This window comes from Chiloscyllium plagiosum, unplaced genomic scaffold (genome assembly GCF_037043375.1).
Source record: "Chiloscyllium plagiosum isolate Xiang-an unplaced genomic scaffold, Cpla_swu_hap1 HiC_scaffold_9, whole genome shotgun sequence".
Lineage (NCBI taxonomy): Eukaryota > Metazoa > Chordata > Chondrichthyes > Orectolobiformes > Hemiscylliidae > Chiloscyllium > Chiloscyllium plagiosum.
In genome coordinates this window covers 80838865-80859370 of record NW_028270147.1, presented here as the reverse complement: position 1 = coordinate 80859370, position 20506 = coordinate 80838865, and the positions used below count along the sequence as shown (strand labels likewise).

At 41.0% G+C, this 20506-nt stretch overlaps 1 long non-coding RNA gene across 1 annotated transcript; it reads left to right on the top strand.

The window, feature by feature from the left end:
• The first annotated feature begins 103 nt into the window (after positions 1 to 103).
• LOC148149175 (uncharacterized) lies at positions 104 to 18686 on the top strand. Its single transcript, XR_015758188.1, has 3 exons — positions 104 to 241; positions 12870 to 13505; positions 17559 to 18686. It is a non-coding gene; the product is annotated as an uncharacterized LOC148149175 (long non-coding RNA).
• Positions 18687 to 20506: the final 1820 nt, after the last annotated feature.

Here is a 20506-nt window from a genome sequence, read left to right as displayed (position 1 = left end):
TTGCGCGCGGCCTTGCAACGCCGAGAGGGTGCGGGAGTGCTGCAGGCGCCCTTCTTCCCTTGTCGCTGGAAGGTTGTGCGCCTCCTGTTGGAATATACAGCCTTTACTCACCCGGCAAATATTTCACTTTCCGAGTCACTCAATGATTTCAAAAAGAAGTTTGGTGTGAGATTGTGGGTATCATGTCAGCCTTAACTCATGCCTCGGCCTCCGCTATTTATCCTACAGCACTTCTCCACAGGTATATTATATATATGTGTATAAAATACAATATTTTCAAAGTAATTAATGATTTGTAAATTAAAATGAAGGACTGCAGTTTGCTGGGGATCAGAAACAAAGAAAAACATAAATTGTTGGAGAAACTCGGCAGGTCTGCCAGGGTCCATTAAGAGAATAGTGTGAATGAGTTTCAAGTCCAGTGACCCTTCTTCAGAAATTATTGCTTTGGTTTCCTTTGATTATGTGCATCGATAACCTGTAATGTTCAGTTGTATTCAATCTGGACTGTCATTTTAAAGTGTCTACTTTGCTTAAACCAACCAGCTATGTCTTACTAATTTAAGAGACGTTAACCACGAATGACAAAAAGTGAATTTTGTTTGTTAGTTTTTGGTTGCCCTCAATTTAATGTAGAGATATGATTCTCATAAAGAAGAACTATGTGAAACAACTGTACCATCAGCTACATAGAGAGGTAAAATCTATTAAATGTTGAATTTTGAATGTCAATTGAGGGAAATGTTCACTTGTGAGCAGTTTTGGACCACGTACCTAAGGAAGCATGTATGTGCTGGCCTTGCAGGGGGTCCAGGGAGGGTTTACAAGATTGATCCTGAGGATGAAGGGCTTGTTATTTGAGGCATGGTTGGGAACTCTGGGTCTGACCCGATGGAGTTTAGAAGGATTGAGGAACATCTCATTGAAACTTACAGAATTCTGAGAAGCCTGGATAGAGTGGTTGTGGAGAAAATGTTTCCATTAATTGGAGAATCTAGGATCCAAGGGTACAGCCTCAGAATGAAGGGACCACCGTTTAGAAATGAGATGAGGAGGAACTTCTTCAGCCAGAGGGTGGTGAATTTATGGAACTCTACCACAGGAAGCTGTGTAGACCTAGTAACTAAGTGTACTTAAGTCAGAGGTAAAAATAACACAACACCAGGTTATAGTCCAACAGGTTTTATTGGAAGCACTAGCTTTTGGACCACTGCTCCTTCATCAGGTGGTTCATCAATCACCTGATGAAGGAGCAGCGCTCCGAAAGCTAGTGCTTCCAATAAAACCTGTTGAACTATAACCTGGTGTTGTGTGATTTTTAACTTTGTACACCCCAGTCCAACACCGGCATCTCCAAATCACAAGACAGAGATAGATAGGTTCTTGATTGATAAGGGGATCAAAGATAACGTGAAGGCGGGAGAATGGAGTTGAGACACATATCAGCCGTGATGGAATGGTGGAGCAGACATGTTGCACCGAAAAGCTTAATTCTGCTTCTATGTCTTATGGACATATGTCTTGTGGATGTAAGCTGAACATGGGTGGTAGTGGATTAGCTATCAAGGCAAAGAATATAGTGTATAAGTGATGGTCAACCTGCAAGTGCACAAAGTGACAATGACTGTCACTGTGTCAACTACAGTACACAACAGTATTGTTCAGGTATGTCTGAGTGACAGTAGAACTCAAAGTCTGCCTTGGCAGTGTAATAAATTTCTTCTGGCAAAGTGTGGAATGGTGCAGATTGGAGGAGGCTATACTACAATCCAATACTAAAGTTTTCTGCTTTGCTGCAGAACTGTACTTCCCACTTATGTGCATGTCACGTGAATTGGCCATTCTAAAAAAATTGCCCATAGTGTTAGGTGCATTAGTCAGAGGGAAATGGGTCTGGGTGGGTTACTCTTCGGAGGGTCGGTGTAGATTTGTTGGGCCTAAGGGCCTGTTTCCACACTGTAGGGAATCCAGTCTAATCTAATCTAATCTAAAAGTTCTCCTTCCCGCTGCTCACTTCTACCATCAATATCTCCAGCTGACCATTGGTGGTGTTTGCAATCCTTCTCCAACCTCCCCTTTTGCTTTCTGTTTTCTGTGACCAATATCTCCCTCTTATTCAAGAACAGAAATGGCGAGAGAAACTCAGCAGGTCTGGCAGCATCTGTGCAGAGAAACATTTCAAATGCATTGCTGTAGCTGATCTATATTAAATTTTCTAAACGTTTTTGTCACCATGAATTTCCAATCTTTGTTCACTAGTCAATGTCAGTCAAAACCTTTCCCAATTTATACACAAACTTGCTGACTCCACATAATGCTCAGTCAGATGCTCATATGTGCCTTCATACTTACATATCTAATCTTTCTGACTAAGCAAGGCCAATATATAAACAGAAGCTCTTTCATGGCAATGAAATGTTGCATGAAGAGGGAAAGATGTAAATTAATTAAATATTGTTCACTTAGCTCTTATGCTGCTTGCTGCAAGAAACCAGCCTCAAGTCAACTTGAGAGATTTTAATTGGACAATTGAATTAATTTGTAATATTTTCTTTCTGTAAGTCAATTCACACACACTAACACACACTCAAAATCTCTGTGAGCTATTGCAACATTTCATCTTTTGGATTAATCACTTTGAATTACATCATCATGCTTTTCTTTCCTATGGATGAATGTAAGCTGCTTGCGGACAAGTCCTGTGTGCTGATTTTGTCTCAAGGTGGTAAAATGGGTATCAAAGAAAAAATTGGTACCCTGACCAAAGAATTGTATCAGGGGCATGTGAATCAAGGCAGGATGGGAAGATATTGGTCAAGCTATAGTTTTTTGCCTTAAGTCTGCAAAGTAATTTTAAAAACTGTGCTAGTAATGTGAGAGTACTGTAGGTGCATTGTTCTTATGTCCATAAATATACCTTCCTCACTCTAGCTGATAAGGAGATAAGGGACTTGGAGGTAACACCCCAGACAGTTTTTTTTAATCCACCCATAGGATGTAGGCATCGCTATCTGCCCAACATTTATTATCCATCTTTAGTTGCCCTTGAGAAGGTGGTAGTGAGCTACTTTCTTGAACTGCTACAGTCCATGTTGCAGCTGCCTGTTTTTATTCAGAAGGGGTCCAGTGAAAATATATCTGACAATCGCTTCAAACACAAAGTGATATAATTGAAAAACAATTAAGTTGGCCAAAATCAGGTATTGCCTTATAGGACACTGCTATAGCATGAAAATGGTTTTATAGAAAAGACTTCATAAACAACTGGGTGCAGCAGCTGAGGTTAGAGCAAATTGGTCACCTGCTCCAGATGGGCCAGGAGAACTGTTGATGGATTGACCACTTGAGACAGACCCTGTCCCTGGAATCTCAAAGTGACCAGTCTCAATATGACTGTGTGCTATTGTTGAGTAGTGTAGCAAAGGTGTAGCACATTACAGGGAATTCTATCCTAATTGTTGTGTGCCATTGATACCTGGACTAGAATGTTTAGACCCAATTAAGAGGGTTTTACAGTTCCAAACACTTGTGTTCTGTAGCCCAAAGTATGCAGACCAGCACGAAGAAAATTACAAAGCAGATTTGTTTAATATCTATGGTTCTTGGTTTGCTTTCACGCATTTGTTCCCTTGATAATTGCCAACCTGACGATGAAAGCACTTTCATCATGAATCAACATTTCCTTCAAACCACACTTGGTTGACTCTCATTTTTGATGAGTGTGGGAGGCAGTAAACAAAGGCGAGTAAAGAAAATAGGAATGCGATTCAGCATATCCATTAGAAGGGATTGGATTCATCACACAATTCCACCATCTTCCTATGACACATGACTCATTTTAAATGAGATATTTGAGTTATTTCGTAAAATCTTTGAAAGGTGTCAAAAGTTTTACACGAAGGATCTTCATTGTGCTTGTGACTTTATGTAATTACTTTATACTTTCCATTATAAATATTTATTTCATTCTGAAAAGCAACCAAATTGTAATGAGGAATGAGTGCTAAAATCAAGACTTTGGTATAGGTTGGAATTTAGTGCAGAGGGGGAAAATGGTGCTGACCTTTTTCTGACCTTTTCTTAGCTGCCAGGAGCAGGTGAGTATTATTCTTTTGTCTCCAAGCTAGGAAACTTGCTTTTACTTCAGCTGTGTAATTGAATAACTAATTAATAGACGAATTACATAAATAAATCTGGATAACCATTGTACAGTTTATTTTGACAGCAGCAACTTGAAGTCGTGAAATGCATTGTAATCAGGCGCAAACGTTTCAGTGGTACGTGTTGACAGTCTAAGCAACTTCAGCTGGGAGAATTTAAACCAGAGGGTATAGTCTCAGAATAAAGAGGCACCAACTTAAAACTGAGATGAAGAGGAATGTCTTCTTTCAGAGGGTTGTGAGTCTTTGGAAGTCTGTGCCATAGAGAGCTTTTGGGGCAGAGTCTTTGTGTCTAGTTAAGGCTGAAATAGATAGATTCTTGGTCAGTAGGGGAATCAAAAGTTACAGGGAAAGGACAGGAAAGTTGACATGAGGAATGTCGGATCAACTATGATCCTATTGAATAGCAGAACAGGCTCGGAGGGTTGTAATGCCTACCTGTACCTGTTCCTTATGGTCATATGGTTAACTGTACACTTAGTTCGGGGGAGTCACATCCTTGAGGCTAGATAATACTTGAGAAGTGGTCAATGGTTAGGAACAGGAGAGTGTGACTGCAAATCAGGGGACCCAGCAGGTAGAGATGGAGGAGCATTAGCCTTTGATTTTCACTGAAAGGCACAAGATGCTTGCTACCTATGTAGTTAAGAATAAGGACTGCAATGTTGGTGAGAAAGCTAACAATCACACCATGATGCAGGGTGCCATGGAAACAGGTGGAATGAAAAGGAATGTGCTTGTGATGGTAACAGTGTAGTCAAGGGAATGGGTACTCCTCCCTGAATCCACAATTGGCAAATCTGATGGTTGTATTGCCTGCACAGTAGTTAAGGATAAGTCTTTAAGGCTGGAGATAAACTGGAGAGGATCCACTTGTCATGATCAGCAAGGGAATCAATGACATTGATAGATCTAGGAATGAAGTTCTGGTGATTTAGGTTGAGATTAGGCTCCAAACTAACATACAAAGTCTCGAAGTAATCACCTGACCTATTACTAGGGGTCATGAGTTCAAAGTGAGAGGGGAAAAGTTTAGGGGAGATATACGTGGAAGGTTCTTCACGCAGAGGGTGGTGGGTGCCTGGAATACGTTGCCAGCGGAGATGGTAGGGGCGGGAACGATCGCATCATTTAAGATGTAGCTGGACAGATACATGAATGGGCAGGGAGCAAAGGGGTACAGATCCTTAGAAAATAGGCGGTAGATTTAGATAGAGGAAATGGATTGGTGCAGGCATGGAGGGCCGAAGGGCCTGTTCCTGCACTGTACTGTTCTTTGTTCTATGTGTCAACTAGCATAGGCTCAAGCAGGTTATACAATAAACGCCTGGTTCAAAGAGTGGCCTGGAAACAAGGAGACTTTAATGGAGCACTGATCCTAGTACTCAGGAAAGAGGTGCTGCTCTGTTGGAGGGTTGTAGATAGGCCTTAAACAGCAGTTCAGGTAAAGGTAGATTTTGAAATCCAAAGAGAAGGTTGAGTTATGTTTCTTTAAGAGGTTGTGAGCTCAGAGATTTCCCAAGTCCCACTACCCAACTTGGGCGAAAGTCCGGGATCTAAGAATTTGCTCCTACAGGCTGGAAAATCTAAAACATGATGGAGGGGCATAGTTTCAGGACTGGGGCCAATCATTTAGGACTGATTTGGAGATGCTGGTGTTGGACTGGGGTGTACAAAGTTAAAAATCACACAACACCAAGTTATAGTCCAACAGGTTTATTTGGAAGCACACCAGCTTTCGGAGCATCGCTCCTTCATCAGGTGATAGTGGAGGACTCAATCCTAAAACACAGAATTTAAAGCAAAAATTTACAGTGTGATGTAACTGAAATTATACATTGAAAATTACCTTGATTGTCTGTTGAGTCTTTCATGTGTTCGAATACCACTACACACACACACACACATACACTCTCTCTCACACTCACAACCCCCAACCCAGAAAGACGCACACACACACAGACAGACAAAGACCCACATGCACACATATATGTTGTGGGGTGAATTTGTACTTGCAGAATTACATGTGTGTCCGTGTGTATACTAATGCGTGTGTGAGTGTGTGTGTGTGTATGTGTGTGTAGGAGTGTCTGTGTGTGTGTGTATAGTGCAATGGTGTTCACCTGTAGTGTGACATGAACCCAAGGTCCCAGTTGAGGCCTTCTCTATGGGTACCAAACTTAGCTATCAGCTTCTGCTCGACCACGTTTCGCTGCTGCCTGTCCCGAAGTCCGCCTTGGAGGATGGTCACCCAAAGGTCCAAGGCTGAATGTCCTGGACCACTGAAGTGTTCCCCAACTGAGAGGGAACCCTCCTGTCTGTTGATTGTTGTGCGGTGCCCATTCATCCGTTGTCGTAGCCTTTGCTTGGTTTCCCCAATGTACCATGCCTCCGGGCATCCTTGCCTGCAATGTATAAGATAGACAACGTTGGCTGAATCACATGAGTACCTGCCATGTACAAGGTGGGAGGTGTCCCCACATGTAATGGTGGTATCTATGTCCACACTCTGACACGTCTTGTAGCGCCTACGTGACAGGGTTGCATGGAGCTGTCCTGAGAGCCGGGCAGCTTGCTACGAACAATGATCTGTTTGAGGTTTGTCAGTTGTTTAAAGACAAGTAGTGGAGGTGTGGGGAAGGTCTTGGTGAGGTGCTCATCCTCAGTGATAATGTGTTGCAGGTCACGAAGAGCATGGCGTAGTTTTTCAGCTCCTGGGAAATACTGAACAACGAAGGGTACCCTGTCGGTTGCAGCATGTATCTGGCTCCTGAGGAGGTCATTACGGTTCCTTTGCTGTGGCACTTCAGAACTGGCGGTTGATGAGTTGGCCATTGTACCCCATTCTTGTGAGGGCATCCCTGAGTACTTCCAGGTGACCCCCTCAAAGACTTAAGACACTCTACACTCACTACACACACACACACATACACTCTCTCTCACACTCACAACCCCCAACCCAGACAGACAGACAAAGACCCACATGCAAACACATATTTTGTGGGGTGAATTTGTACTTGCAGAGTTACATTGTACTTTGCTCAAAAACTACATGAATTCATGTAAAACTCTGTTATCTCACTTTTTAGATTAGAATCAATCTAAATATCATGGCATAGACAGAGAACACAGGGGGCTAACACCCTGTCTAGCTATTGTCTAGCTATCACTGAATTGAGTAAATGTTTCTTACTCAAAGCACTGTGCAGCTTTGGAATTCCCAACCCCAGTGTTTGTGGGTGCTCCATTGTTGAATATCTGTAAGATTGTGTCTTACAGGTCTCTTAGGAAACAAGGAGTACGGGCAGAAGAGAAAAGGTGAAGTCAATGATCATCTAGGATTTATATTGAATGGCAAAACAGGTTGTATTGCCTATTCTATTGTTTGTGTTTGTGTAGTCATTACTGATGCATTATCTGATCATTATGTCATTGCTATTTATGACTTCAAAATGTGCAAACTGTCTGTTGTTTTTCCTGCATTATTACAGGGTTCATAATTCAGAATTAGTGATAAAACACTCCGGGACATCCTGAGGTAATGTATACCGCTACTTAAATAACCACTTTTTCTTTCTTCATCATCAACTTCAGAACTATTCTGAAAATGCACCTATTGTAAATCAAACACCCAACAGTTGAAAAAACATTGTAAGCATGTATTGGCATGAGGGATTTGTTTTGACAAATCACTTCACTCCAATTCACATTTGGAAATATAGCGAAATAAATCCAATGTTTTTCAAATATTTCCTTGTCAATACCTCTAAGATGATTGCTAAGGAAATATTTTATTCTTTATTCTGATATTAGAAGACAAATGTACATTGCATTTCCTTTAACCAAAAGCAGAAGGCTTTAGAAAGTCATTAAAAGAGGCAACTGACGCTCAAAATCATCTGGAGGAAGAATTGGAATAATTTTGTTTAATTCCAGGCAGGTGATGGCATATGAAATATGATTGTTATTTTTATTTGTGAATAATTGTTGATCTATCCTAGATTTTTAAAAAAACTGAAATTGACTTCAAAAGATTTTGTCATTTTTAAGAAAACTTTAGACAGGTACATGGATGGGTTAGGTGTGGAGGGATATGGACCAAATGCAGGCAAAAGGGACAAGTTTAAATTGTGAAAACTGCACGGCTTGGGCAATTTGGGCCAAAGGGAACCTCTACGATTCTATAACTAAAAGATTTGTGCTCTGTGGTTTTGGCAAATGTCTTGGTGTTATGAGCTGCATGTTGTAGTGTGGTGTTTCAACAGGCCAATCAGTTTATCTGACTCAAAAGACCAACCTTTAAATTGCAATCCTTGTTATATAAACTCGGGATCGCGTTAATACATTTACAACTGGTTTCAAGGGTGATTGGATACCTGGGCACACGCTGAGACAATCTGCACATTCAGCATTTAAGGCCCTGGATTTTCCTGCAACGATACTGGCACAAAATACAATGCACAAAGGAACATCAGAGCCAAAAGATGGAGGTCATTAAACAATATTGTATTACTGTCAACATCATTCTCAATGTGGTACAGAGAGTCTTGATAAAACCTGGGCATCCAGACCAGCAGGAACACACTTTCAACAGGCATTTAGTCTCAATCAGACTCCAGTTTTCCACGTGGATACCAATTCTCCAATATTTACTCTGTAAAGTGCTGAAATAGCCTTCAATAGCAACACAAACTATCAGAAAATCTGTTAAGCAATTTAATGCAGTATTTTGAATTTATTAGAAAAATTTCTGGTGTTGCAAAGATCATTATAATACTGGGTGTATTTTATAGGCTACCAACTAATGCTAAAGATTTAAAGCAGTAAATGCTGCAAGGAAATAGCGTTCTCTTGATAGAATAGAAGTTGAGAGGAAATTTAGTAGAGTTTTGCAAAGTCGTGAGGAGTCTAGACAAAGTAGATGAGGGAAATCAGTTCCAATCAGTACAAAAGCAGAGGACATCTATTTCAAGTGATTGATTAAAAAGAACCAATAACACTATGAGGAAAATATTTTGTTAGGCAGTGAGTAGATTGCACTATTTGAGACGATAGTGAAAGTAGATTCAGTCACAAATTCTATCAAAAGGTCAATTGGATCAACTTGAAGAGAAAATAAAATCAGGGCCACATGGGAAGGGCAGGAAAGTGGAACAAGCTGATTTGCCATTGCTGGCAGCACACGTATGATGGGTCACATGTCTTCCTGTGTTGCAACCATTCCGTGTTATCATATCAGCTTCAGGTAACATCAAGTTTTGTTTACAAATGTCGTGACCTAAAAGAAAGTAATTGACCCTTCAACTGGAAGTACTTTTTATTGGAAATGTAGGAGACTGATGGTATGTACATCTGTTAAGTGACCAATCAAATTGGGAGAATATGGTACTTGTTGTAGTTAGAGGAATAGGCACAAGGGGGTGCTATTGTTCAGCAAAACTTTTGTTGGTCCAGCGATCTGTTGAAAACTCCTGTGCCCCGTTTTCAGTTATCAGAAACAATTCTTAGACATTGACTTATTAGATGTGAGGTCAAGAAATACCTCGCATCGAATCTCCAGACAGAGATGATAACTGGCAAGGATATAACATGCTTACTCCACCGTTCAATCTGATTATGGCCTGTCTTCTTCTCAACCACATTTTCCTGTGATCGTATAGTGACTAAGTGGTTAGCACTGCTGCCTCACAGCAGTAGAGACCTAGGTTTGATTCCATCATTAGGTGACTGTCTGCGTGCAGTTTGCACGTTCTCCCCGTGTCTATGTGGATTTCCTCTGGCTGCTCTTGTCTCCTCCCACAGTCCAAGGATGTGTGGGCTAGGTGGATTAGCCATAGAAAATGCAGACATGGGGCTGGGGAGATGGATGTGGATGGGATGCTTTTCAGAGGGGTGCAGACTCAATGGGTCGGATGGTCTCTAGCTGCACTGTACGCCTTAAGGTATCAAAATCTATTGATTCCTTGAAAATCTGCAAGATGGAAGAACCAAAACCTTCAGAGATAGAGAATTCCCATTTTACTTTTATGATTGCGCCTTTATGTTTTAGAGGCCTCAGCCACAGGGGAGAATCTCTCAGTGTCTACTGTGTCAAGGGAATTCAACATTTCGGCCAATAAGATGTTAAGGGTGCTGCAACCAATCTTAGTGCCCAGGTTAGGTTAAGGGAAAATTTATCAGAGTTCTTGGTGGGTATCCAATGATGCCCACTGGAAACATGTGTATGTGGACATCAGCTGGAGGGAAGCACATTGGATTGTCTAAGAAAGTTCCATGTTAACATTTACGAACAAGATTGTCACACAGAAACAATGGATACTAGGGCACAGTAAACTACCTGTCAAAATGTGCCCTGTAATAAATCCCTACACTGCAGTAACACAATAACACAAATCAAATTGCCTCACTTCATCACAACAGTCTGCCGCTATCTACCCAGGGCATTTTGATTAATTGGATTAGATTGAGTTAAAACAAATCTAGCATCCATATTCTCTCTCACACAATCTGTCACAGTTAGTTGTAAGTAAAATCCTATGTTTTTTTTCCCATTTGATTTAATTAATTGCAATGTTTTATATTCATTTCCATAACAAAATATGAAACAGAACCTGAGACTCCAAAATTACAATGTGCTGCATTTACTTAGATACTTTCCCCAATAAATCTGAACACAGTCGTTTATAAGGGCAATATATTACAATTCAAAGTTTATGAGAAGATTTGTAGCTCGGGTGCTTGTTGCTGTGGTTCTGTTCGCCAAGCTGGAAGTTTTTGTTGCAAATGTTTCATCCCCTGTCTAGGTGACATCCTCAGTGCTTGGGAGCCTCCTGTGAAGCGCTTCTGTGGTGTTTCCTTCGGCATTTATAGTGGCCTGTCCTGCCGCTTCCGGTTGTCAGTTTCAGCTGTCCGCTGTAGTGGCCGGTATATTGGGTCCAGGTCGATGTGTTTGTTGATGGAGTTTGTGGATGAGTGCCAAACCTCTAGGAATTCCCTGGCTGTTCTTTGTTTCGCTTGCCCTATAATGGTAGTGTTGTCCCAGTCGAATTCATGTTGCTTGTCGTCTGCGTGTGTGGCTACTAGGGATAGCTGGTCGTGTCGTTTCGTGGCTAGTTGAAGTTCGTGGATGCGGATCGTTAGCTGTCTTCCTGTTTGTCCTATATAGTGTTTTGTGCAGTCCTTGCATGGGATTTTGTACACTACGTTAGTTTTGCTCATGCTGGGTATCGGGTCCTTCGTTTTGGTGAGTTGTTGTCTGAGAGTGGCTGTTGGTTTCTGTGCTGTTATGAGTCCTAGTGGTCGCAGTAGTCTGGCTATATATTACAATGAAAAAATATACTGTGTAAGTCTAAAATATATCATGGTTAATTTGTGATTTACTTTTGATTCCCACTTTACATGATGACTACATTGATACTAACTCTCCATGTATAAACAAAGAAGATAGACCTGTTTATATAATGCACAGAATGACACAAATTGCTTTACTTACAATGAAGAATGTAGGAGGTGTAATCATTATTGTAATGTAAGTGACACAGCAGCCAACGCACACACTGAAAGGACAGATTATCTGCAATACGATAATGACCAGATCTTCTCTTGCTTCAGTTCCGAAGAAGACTCATATCAGACTTGAAGCATTAACTCTGTTTCTCTCTCCACAGAGTTTGTCCAGTATTCTCTGTGTTTGTTTCTATTTCAGTGGTGTTGATCAAGTGATACATTTTAGCCAGGATATGGGGAGAGCTCCCCTGCTAGATCTCAAAAATGCCATTTTCAACTTTTATGTCCATGTGAGAGGACAAGCAGTGTGAACACTTAGGAAACTGTGCACACCAGTTATCATATTGGTGTCACCTTCAAAGGACAGGATCTTCAATTGGAGTGTTTCCAGAGTGGGACTTCAACTGATGTACTTCAGTTCTCAGTAAGATTCATGTCAGACTTGAAATGTTAGGTTTGTTTCTCTCCCCACAAATGTTGGCAGCCCTGCTGCGTTTTTCCAGCATTCCCTGTTTTTATTATTGCACTACTGGAGTTGATCTCAAAATAAAAATCTTGCATTTACTGTCTGTTATATGTCCGCATTGCACTTTATGTATCAAGCTGAGAATTTCAGGACTCAGAAGAAAATGGTACAGAGAAAAGTTAAGTCTTCTGGATCATGAAAAATCCTCCATTTATATGAGACATTTTAATTATGAACAAGGAGGGTATATCGAGAAACTGGTTGATAATAATTTTAAAAAGTGTAAAGCTAGGTATTACTTAGATAACAATTGAATTCTGATCTCATCCAGAGTTTACTTAACAGAAATTAAATGGTGTGTTTGCAAAGAGACACAGCCCAATGAACAATTGATTATATGATATACATATCTGTCTTTATGAAGAGCATTGTAACTGGATTAGTGAACAACACTTGGGAAATCAGGGAGTAATAAAAGTCCATCAAACTCCACACATTGATATAAAAGTATATTATGGCCAGTTGGCCTTTTGCATGCACTGGTTAAAAAGGATCTGATGAAAACTATACTTATTTCTTTCGCCACAGTTGCTGCCAGACCTGCTGAGCATTTTCAGCAATTCCAGTCTTTAGGCAGAAAGGACAGATTTGTATTTCCATTTGTATTACAGTTGGTTTTACAAGTCTGAAGGCGCTGCAGTGACTTTCATTTGCCCGTTTATATATTTTACCCACAGGGAGCATGTGAGAAACGACCACTGGTAAACAGAATTAGAGGAAATCTGCTGGAACATCTTGTTCAGAAGCATGGTAGTTTCTGGAGGGCAAGTCCAGCATCTCACTCATATTGGTGACATCAATCAACCACTGAAGCTTCTATTTGTAATTGGTAAAGCCTTCTGCATTTCTCTCTGCAATATTGCATTGTATAGTATTCTAATCTGTGTAACACATTCTGTGATAGTTGGTACTCTCTCATAATATGCCACCTGGGTAAGTACTGGTAAGTACTGATGATGGGTTTTGTACATGATTTGCTCTTCCTTGTGTTGGAGTGAAGTTCAAAACCCATGATGTAGTAGCATTTTAATTCAAGTGTCTGCTGTCTTTTGCGGTTCATCAGGAAATCTATAGCTCTTCATATGTCATTCACGAGCAGTGATAGTTATTGCAATTGAAAATATGTCACTCCTTAAGAAGAAATCCAGCATCATATCAATAAACATCTCACACCTTTTGGTTCTCTTCAGTTGACAGCTGAACTGCTAACAACAAATAGTAACCTTTCAACAGTGAAAGATAGCTGACCTCAACTTATTTTATAGATCACAGTGGGGTGGAGTGGAGGATGTTTCAATAACACGAGTCCCAAGGTACGGATTACATTGATGAATTCTTCAATTTCTTCTTGTGGTTTGATATTATGTGCACTTTTGTGGTCCCACCTTGGTCTACTTACTCTGTCTTGTGTAGAATTCAAAGTATGGCTGCCGATTATGGTATTTTAAATCAGATTTTTTTTTCCAATTCGGCATAAGTAATGGGGCACTAGCCATCCAGTTCACAAAACCAGGTCCAACCTCCATGTCCTCCCTTTACTTCAAGTAGCATTACACTTGTACCACAGTAAAGTGAAAATAACTGCAGGACATTTAAGCAATTTAAACCAACAAAGAACGTTTTAATTGAAATCCTGTCACAGATGTAATGTAGGAAACATGTCCCTCAATTTATGTGCAGCAAGCTCCCACAAATAACCAGATCTCTTTTTGCCATTGGCTGAGGGATAGCTATGAGCTGGGTATATGCTGTTCCGTGCCATGGTGGTAAACGAGACTTTATTTTAACATTTCATTCAATGTATTCGGTTTTGACCGTCTGCTAATGGGTGGTTTATCTGGTATTCAGATACTCTCAGCGAGTTCTGATCTTACTGATCACAGTAGAATGCTTTGTGATGCATTAATTCATAATAAATTTGTGGGATTTGACACTCAGAGTCAAGTTCATTTTCTCAGCAAATCTGGATAAAAGGCCAAGGTGCACCTGATGAGTTAGTGAGTATAATAGTGCTCTGACATGACAGGAAGGAGATACTAGGGTTTCCTAGAAAACGTCTGAAGATTGTTTTCCTGATTAAAACCAACTTGAGCATCTGAATTATCAACCATCCATTGTTTTCACTTATCAATCACATACAGCTTGACAATTGCAGGCAATGCTAACAGACAGTATAAAACAACATTAAACCCAATAGCACAAAAAGGCATATTAAACCTGTATTGCTTTTAAATTGCTGCACATGATTTGTTAACCACAGATACAACTGTAAAATCTAACCAAAACTAACAAGCTGAAGATCGGTTAAATGAATGTGGGAGAATGTAATTTATGAGAGGTGGAATTATTATGAACAAATTTTTCAATTGATTGAAATGACTCATGTGCTCTGCATTTTCAGATGTGATTTCACTTGATTCCATGAACAATTCTCTTCCTCAGAGGTTTTGATAATTCAAATACAGGAATATATTGTTCAGCTATCAGGCATATTTAATATTTTTGACATCTAAATTATTTTTGTCAGTTTTCAACTCTGTAGATCATCTATGCAATGAAAGCATTGTTTGTGAGAAAAGAAACAACAAACAATGATTAATTTGTGCATTTAATTTATTGTATCTTAAACAGTGTTCTGGCCTTATGGTCTTATAGTGTCCTTGATTCTGAGTCAGAATATTGTGCTTTTAACCCAAAGGGTCAGGCAGCATCTGAGGAGCAGGAGAATCGATGTTTCGGGCATAAGCCCTTCATCAGGAATATGGGGTGGGGGGAAGGAAGCTAAGAGATAAATAGGGTGGGGGAAGGCGATAGGTAGATGCAGGTTGGAGAGGTGATTGTGATAGGTTGGATGGGAAGGTGGAGCGGATAGGTGGGAAGGTAGATGGACAATTAGGACAATTGAAGATGGCAGTACCAAGTTGGAGGGTTGGATCTGGGATTAAGTGGAGGGAGGGGAGATTAGGGAACTGGTAAAGTTGATGTTGATGCCGTCTGGTTGAAGATCCCCAAGGCAGAAGATGAGGTGTTCTTCCTCCAGTTGTTGAGTGGCTTGGATTTGGCAGTAGACTTGCATGTCCTTGGCAGAGTGGGAGGGGGAGTTGAAGTGGTCTAGATAGTGGCAGGTGGGACTAGATTAGGTTGGGATTTCTGGTCGGCATGGACAAGTTGGATCAAAGGGTCTGTTTCCATGCTGTACATCTCTATGACTACTGAATGTGCCGCAGTGTTTGAAGCTCAGATTTCAGATCATCAATTCTGAACCAGAGTTCTTTCAGCAACCAACACTTGCTGCAGATATGGTCACTGCCGTTCACAATGGGATCATCCAGCTCCCACATCATACATTTACAGCACATCACCTGTCCAGCCATCTCTACTTATTTAATTAATTTATGCAAATTTATGTGTCAAATAATTTCTAGTACTTCTCTGTGGTCTTATTTAACTAACCAACTAACAGTAAACCTTTATGGTATCACCATTACCAATATTGAGCATCACCAATCACTCACGATCAACATCCTGGGGGTTGTCATTAACCAGTAACTGAACTTGGCTTGTCACAGAAATACTGTGACTACAAAAGCATGTTAGATGCTAGGAATCTTGCAGTGAGTAACTCACCTTCCAACTCACATTCCCTCTCAGCTGCATGGCTGCACGCGCAACTAGCTGATCCAATGTTTCCTGCCCAGCAATGGTGTCAGTACACCGATCATGATATTGACTTCCCTTTCTGAAAGACACTGCTGCATACTGGCCTTGGAGGCACATGCAGCTGGTAAGAAAATAACGCTTCTCACTCCCAGAGCCTGTCGACAAAGTACGGGTCAGGAGTGTGATGGAATACTCCCCACTTGCCTGGATGAGTGCATTTCCAACAATACTCAAGAAGCTTGACACCATCCAGGACAAAGCAGCCTGCTTGATTGGCACATGAAACATCCACACCCTCCATGACTAGCACTCAGTAGCAGCAGTGTGTACCATCTATATGATGCACTCCAAAAATTCTGCAAGGCTCCTTAGTCAGCACCTTCCAAACTTACAACCGCTAACATCTACAAAGGTAGAAGATACCTGGGGACGTTACCACCTACAGGCTCCCCTTCCAGCTACTCATCATCCTGACTTGGAAATATATCACCGTTCCTTCCCTGTCACTGAGTCAAAATACTGGATCTCCTTTCCTTAGAGGATTGTGGGTCTACCTACAGCAAAGATGGAGAAGGCAATGCTCTGGTGGTATTATTACGAGACTATTAATCTAGAGACCCAGTAAAAAAAAACTGGGACCTAAGTTTGAATCCCACCATGGCAGCTGGTGGAATTTGAATTCAATAAAATCTGGACTTTGCAGTTTAGTGATGACAATAAAGCTGTTGTTGATTGTCAGGAAAAACCCATCAGATTCAGTCATATCCTTGAGGGAAGGAAGCTGTCATCCTTGCCTCGTCTTACCTACTCTAGATCCATGCAACTGTGGTTGACTCTAATTTAGGGATAAGCAGTTAAATGCACTGTGAGACCCGCATCATGTGAATAAATGGAAGAAAATGAAGAATAGCTGTTCAAGAAGGCTCACTATTACCTTCTCAAGGGCAACTTTGGATGGGAAATAAATATCGGCCCAGCCAGCAATACCTGCATCCTGGGAATGAAAAAAAAGTACAGTAACATTGTCCATGTCTCCACGGCTCAGTGGTTAGCACTACTGCCTCACAGCGCCAGGGACCCAGGATGGATTCCAATCTTGGGCGACTGTCTGTGTGGAGTTTGCACATTCTCCCAGTGTCTGCGTGGGTTTCCTCAGGGTGCTCCAGCTTCCTCCCACAGTCCAAAGATGTGCAGGTTAGGTGAATTGGCCAGGATAAATTGTTTATAGTGTTCAAGGATGTGTACGTTAGGTGTATTAGTCAGGGGAAATGTAGGGGAATGGGTCTGAGTGGGATATTCTTCAGAGGGTTGGTGTGGACTTGTTGGGCCAAATGACCTGTTTCACATTGTAGGGATTCTATGATATTTATGTTTAAAATAAATAGGATTTAAATATGGAAATATGGAAGAGATTGCAGATTTCTTTCAGATCTCTCTTTATGCTTTCAGCCCATAACACAAACTTCTTTCATATTCACACTGTGTCCCAAGCTGCTTTAGTTAATCGCGTCAAGTTTGTAATGGAGTCATTGTTGTAATAAAGGCAGCAGCCAGTTTTGCGCACATCAAGGTCCCACAAACAGCCAGAGAATTAATAACCAGATAAACTGTATTCATGAAACTTAATGAGGAATGAATTTTCAGTAGGAGACTGGGTTGAATTCCCTGGTCTTCTTTAAAATTCATATCGACATTTTTACATTCAGCAGGGACAGCATGTGGGGCCTCATCCTAACAAGTACCACACTGAAGTGCCAGCCTGGATTATGTGCCCAAGTGTCTAATTGGGAGCTCGGACCCACAGCTTCATGAATCAGAGACGTAGGTGTCACCCACTGAGCCATTACCGACACCTAACAGCAACTGTGATTCTAAAACGATTTATTCTGCTAAGCTTTTCGCTAAGTTGATACAGGAATGTATTATACATAATTCAATAAAGGAAAGCTATGTGATGCACACACTGTCATCTCCACATCGGAGCTTTGGTTTAAATCTATTTATCAAATGACCATCAGGTTCTGTACATACGAGTCACATCAAAGTACAATCTTTGTTGTGTTCTAGTGACCCTGATCAAGCCAGAATCCGGGATTTATACTGCTGCTGGAAAAGCTATCTTAAGGCTATCTCAGGGAAAACCAGTGACTGCCACATTTGAACAAAATGCCTTTGTCAATTTGCACTCAGTACCAGCCACACATCCAGACCATCCTGTAGGAGCCATCTTTTCCCGTTTTGATACATTTCACCTTATTTATTTCAATAGCGAGTTTGAAGATAAATCTGTGCAGCTTCAGCAAGGTGAATATTCTGCCATAGAGGTCCACAATATAAGATATTAAGACATTAGCACACTTTTAAAATTCAAACCAACCCAGAAATCCCTTAAAATCCTGAAGGCTCTTCCATTTATTTTGCTTTTTTTTCATTTAAACTGTTTGACTGATGGATTAAACAGATAGTGTGAGGAGTAACACAGTCCATGGCAACCCAAGTGGAAAATTCCATTTATGTATGGGCATACAGGAACACCAAAAACATGGTATTAATCCTGTATATCCTGACAGTCTTACACTTGTGGGGAATACTTACCACCATAAGGGGCTTGTAGAGTCACTATCATTCACTATTAAAGTCTAACTGAAAACTGATGGGCAATTTCTTGCAAATGCTCTGGGAAGTTCCAGAGTCATTTAAACTTAATTATAATTTTAATAAGCTCTGAATGTTTTGATATGATTTTTAAATAAGCCATTGGTTATTTAACATGAACATTCTATTTAATGTTTAGCAACCATTATAAATAAAAAGATACTGATAGTTCACGTGTACCACCTGGAGTTGTGCCTGATTTAATTTCTACTTAGTTTGTAAGTACAGGTAAACAAAGGTCTATTCCGTCATAGAGTCATAGAGATGTACAGCACGAAAACAGATCCTTCGGTCCAACTCTTCTATGCTGACCAGATATCGTAAACTAATCTAGTCCCACTTGCCAGCACTTGGCCCATATCCCTGTAAACCCTTCCTATTCATATACCCATCCAGATGCCTTTTAAATATTGTCATTGAATCAGCCTCCATAACTTTCCCTGTCAGCTTATTCCATACACGCACCACCCTCTCCGTGAAAAGGTTGCCCCTTAGGTCCCTTTTAAATGTTTCCCATATCACCTATGCCATGTAATTCTGGACTCCCCCACCCCAGGGAAAAAAACCTTGCCCCTCACGATTTATAAACCTCTATAAGGTCACCCCTAAGCCCTGACACTCCAGGGAAACAGCCCCAGCCTGTTCAGTCTCTCCCTTTAGCTCAAATCCTCCAACCCTGGCAACATCCTTGTCAATTTTACTGAACCCTTTCAAGTTTCACAACATCCTTCCAAAAGGAGGGACACCAGAATTGCAGGCAATATTTCAAAAGTGGCCTAACCAATATCCTACACAGCTGCAACATGACCTCTCAACACCTGTACTCAATGGTCTGATCAAGAAAGCAAAGCATGCCAAAGCCTTCTTCACTATCCTATCTACCTGCAACTCTACTTTCAAGGAACTATGAACCTGCACTCCAAGGTCTGTTTGTTCAACAACACACCCCAGGAACTTACCATTACGTGTATAAGTCCTGCTAAGATTGGCTTTTCCAAAATGCAGCATCTCACATTTATCTGCCACTCCTCGGCCCATCTGATCAAGATCCTATTTTACTCTGAGGTAACTTCTTCGCTGTCCACTGCACTTCCAATTTTGGTGTCATCTGCAAACTTACTAACCATCCCTCCTATATTCACATCCAAATCATTTATATAAATGATGAAAAGCAGTGGACCCAGCACTGATCCTTATGGCACTCCACTGGTCACAGGCCTCCAGTCTGAAAAACAACCCTCCACCACCACCCTCTGTCTTCTCCCTTCGAGCTAGTTCTGTATCCAAATGGCTAGTTCTCCCTGTATTCCACGAGATCTAATCTTGTTCACCATTCTCCCATGAGGAACCTCATTGAACGCCTTACTGAAGTCCCCAGAGATCATGTCGACCACCCTGCCCTCATCAATCCTCCTCGCTACTTCTTCAAAAAACTTAATCAAGTTCATAAGACATGATTTCCCACACACAAAGCCTTGTTGACTATCCCTAATCAGTCCTTGCCTTTCCAAATACATGAAAATCCTGTCCCTCAGGATTCCCTCCAACAACTTGCCCACCACCGATGTCATGCTTACTGGTCCATAGTTCCCTGGCGTTTCCTTACCACCTTTTTTAAATAGTGGCACCACATTAGCCAACCTCCAGTCTTCCGACACCTCCCCTGTGACTATAGATTATACAAATATTGCAGCAAGAGGTCCAGCAATCACTTCCCTAGCTTCCCACAGAGTTCTAGGGTACACTAGAGGAGGTCCTGGGGATTTATTCACTTTTATCATAGAGTGATAGCATAGCACAATGTGGAAATTCACCTTTTGGTCCATCCAGGTCTATATTTCCCAAGATAGGGACTGTGTAGGTCTGTGAAGTTATATTTAATGACAAATTCAAATGACTGCACTGGTTCTGAGTTATTCCTTAAAATTGACTCTGTCACTAGCACTGTTTCATCAGCTTACTGTTTAATGAAAACAATTCAATTACAATTTAGATTTAA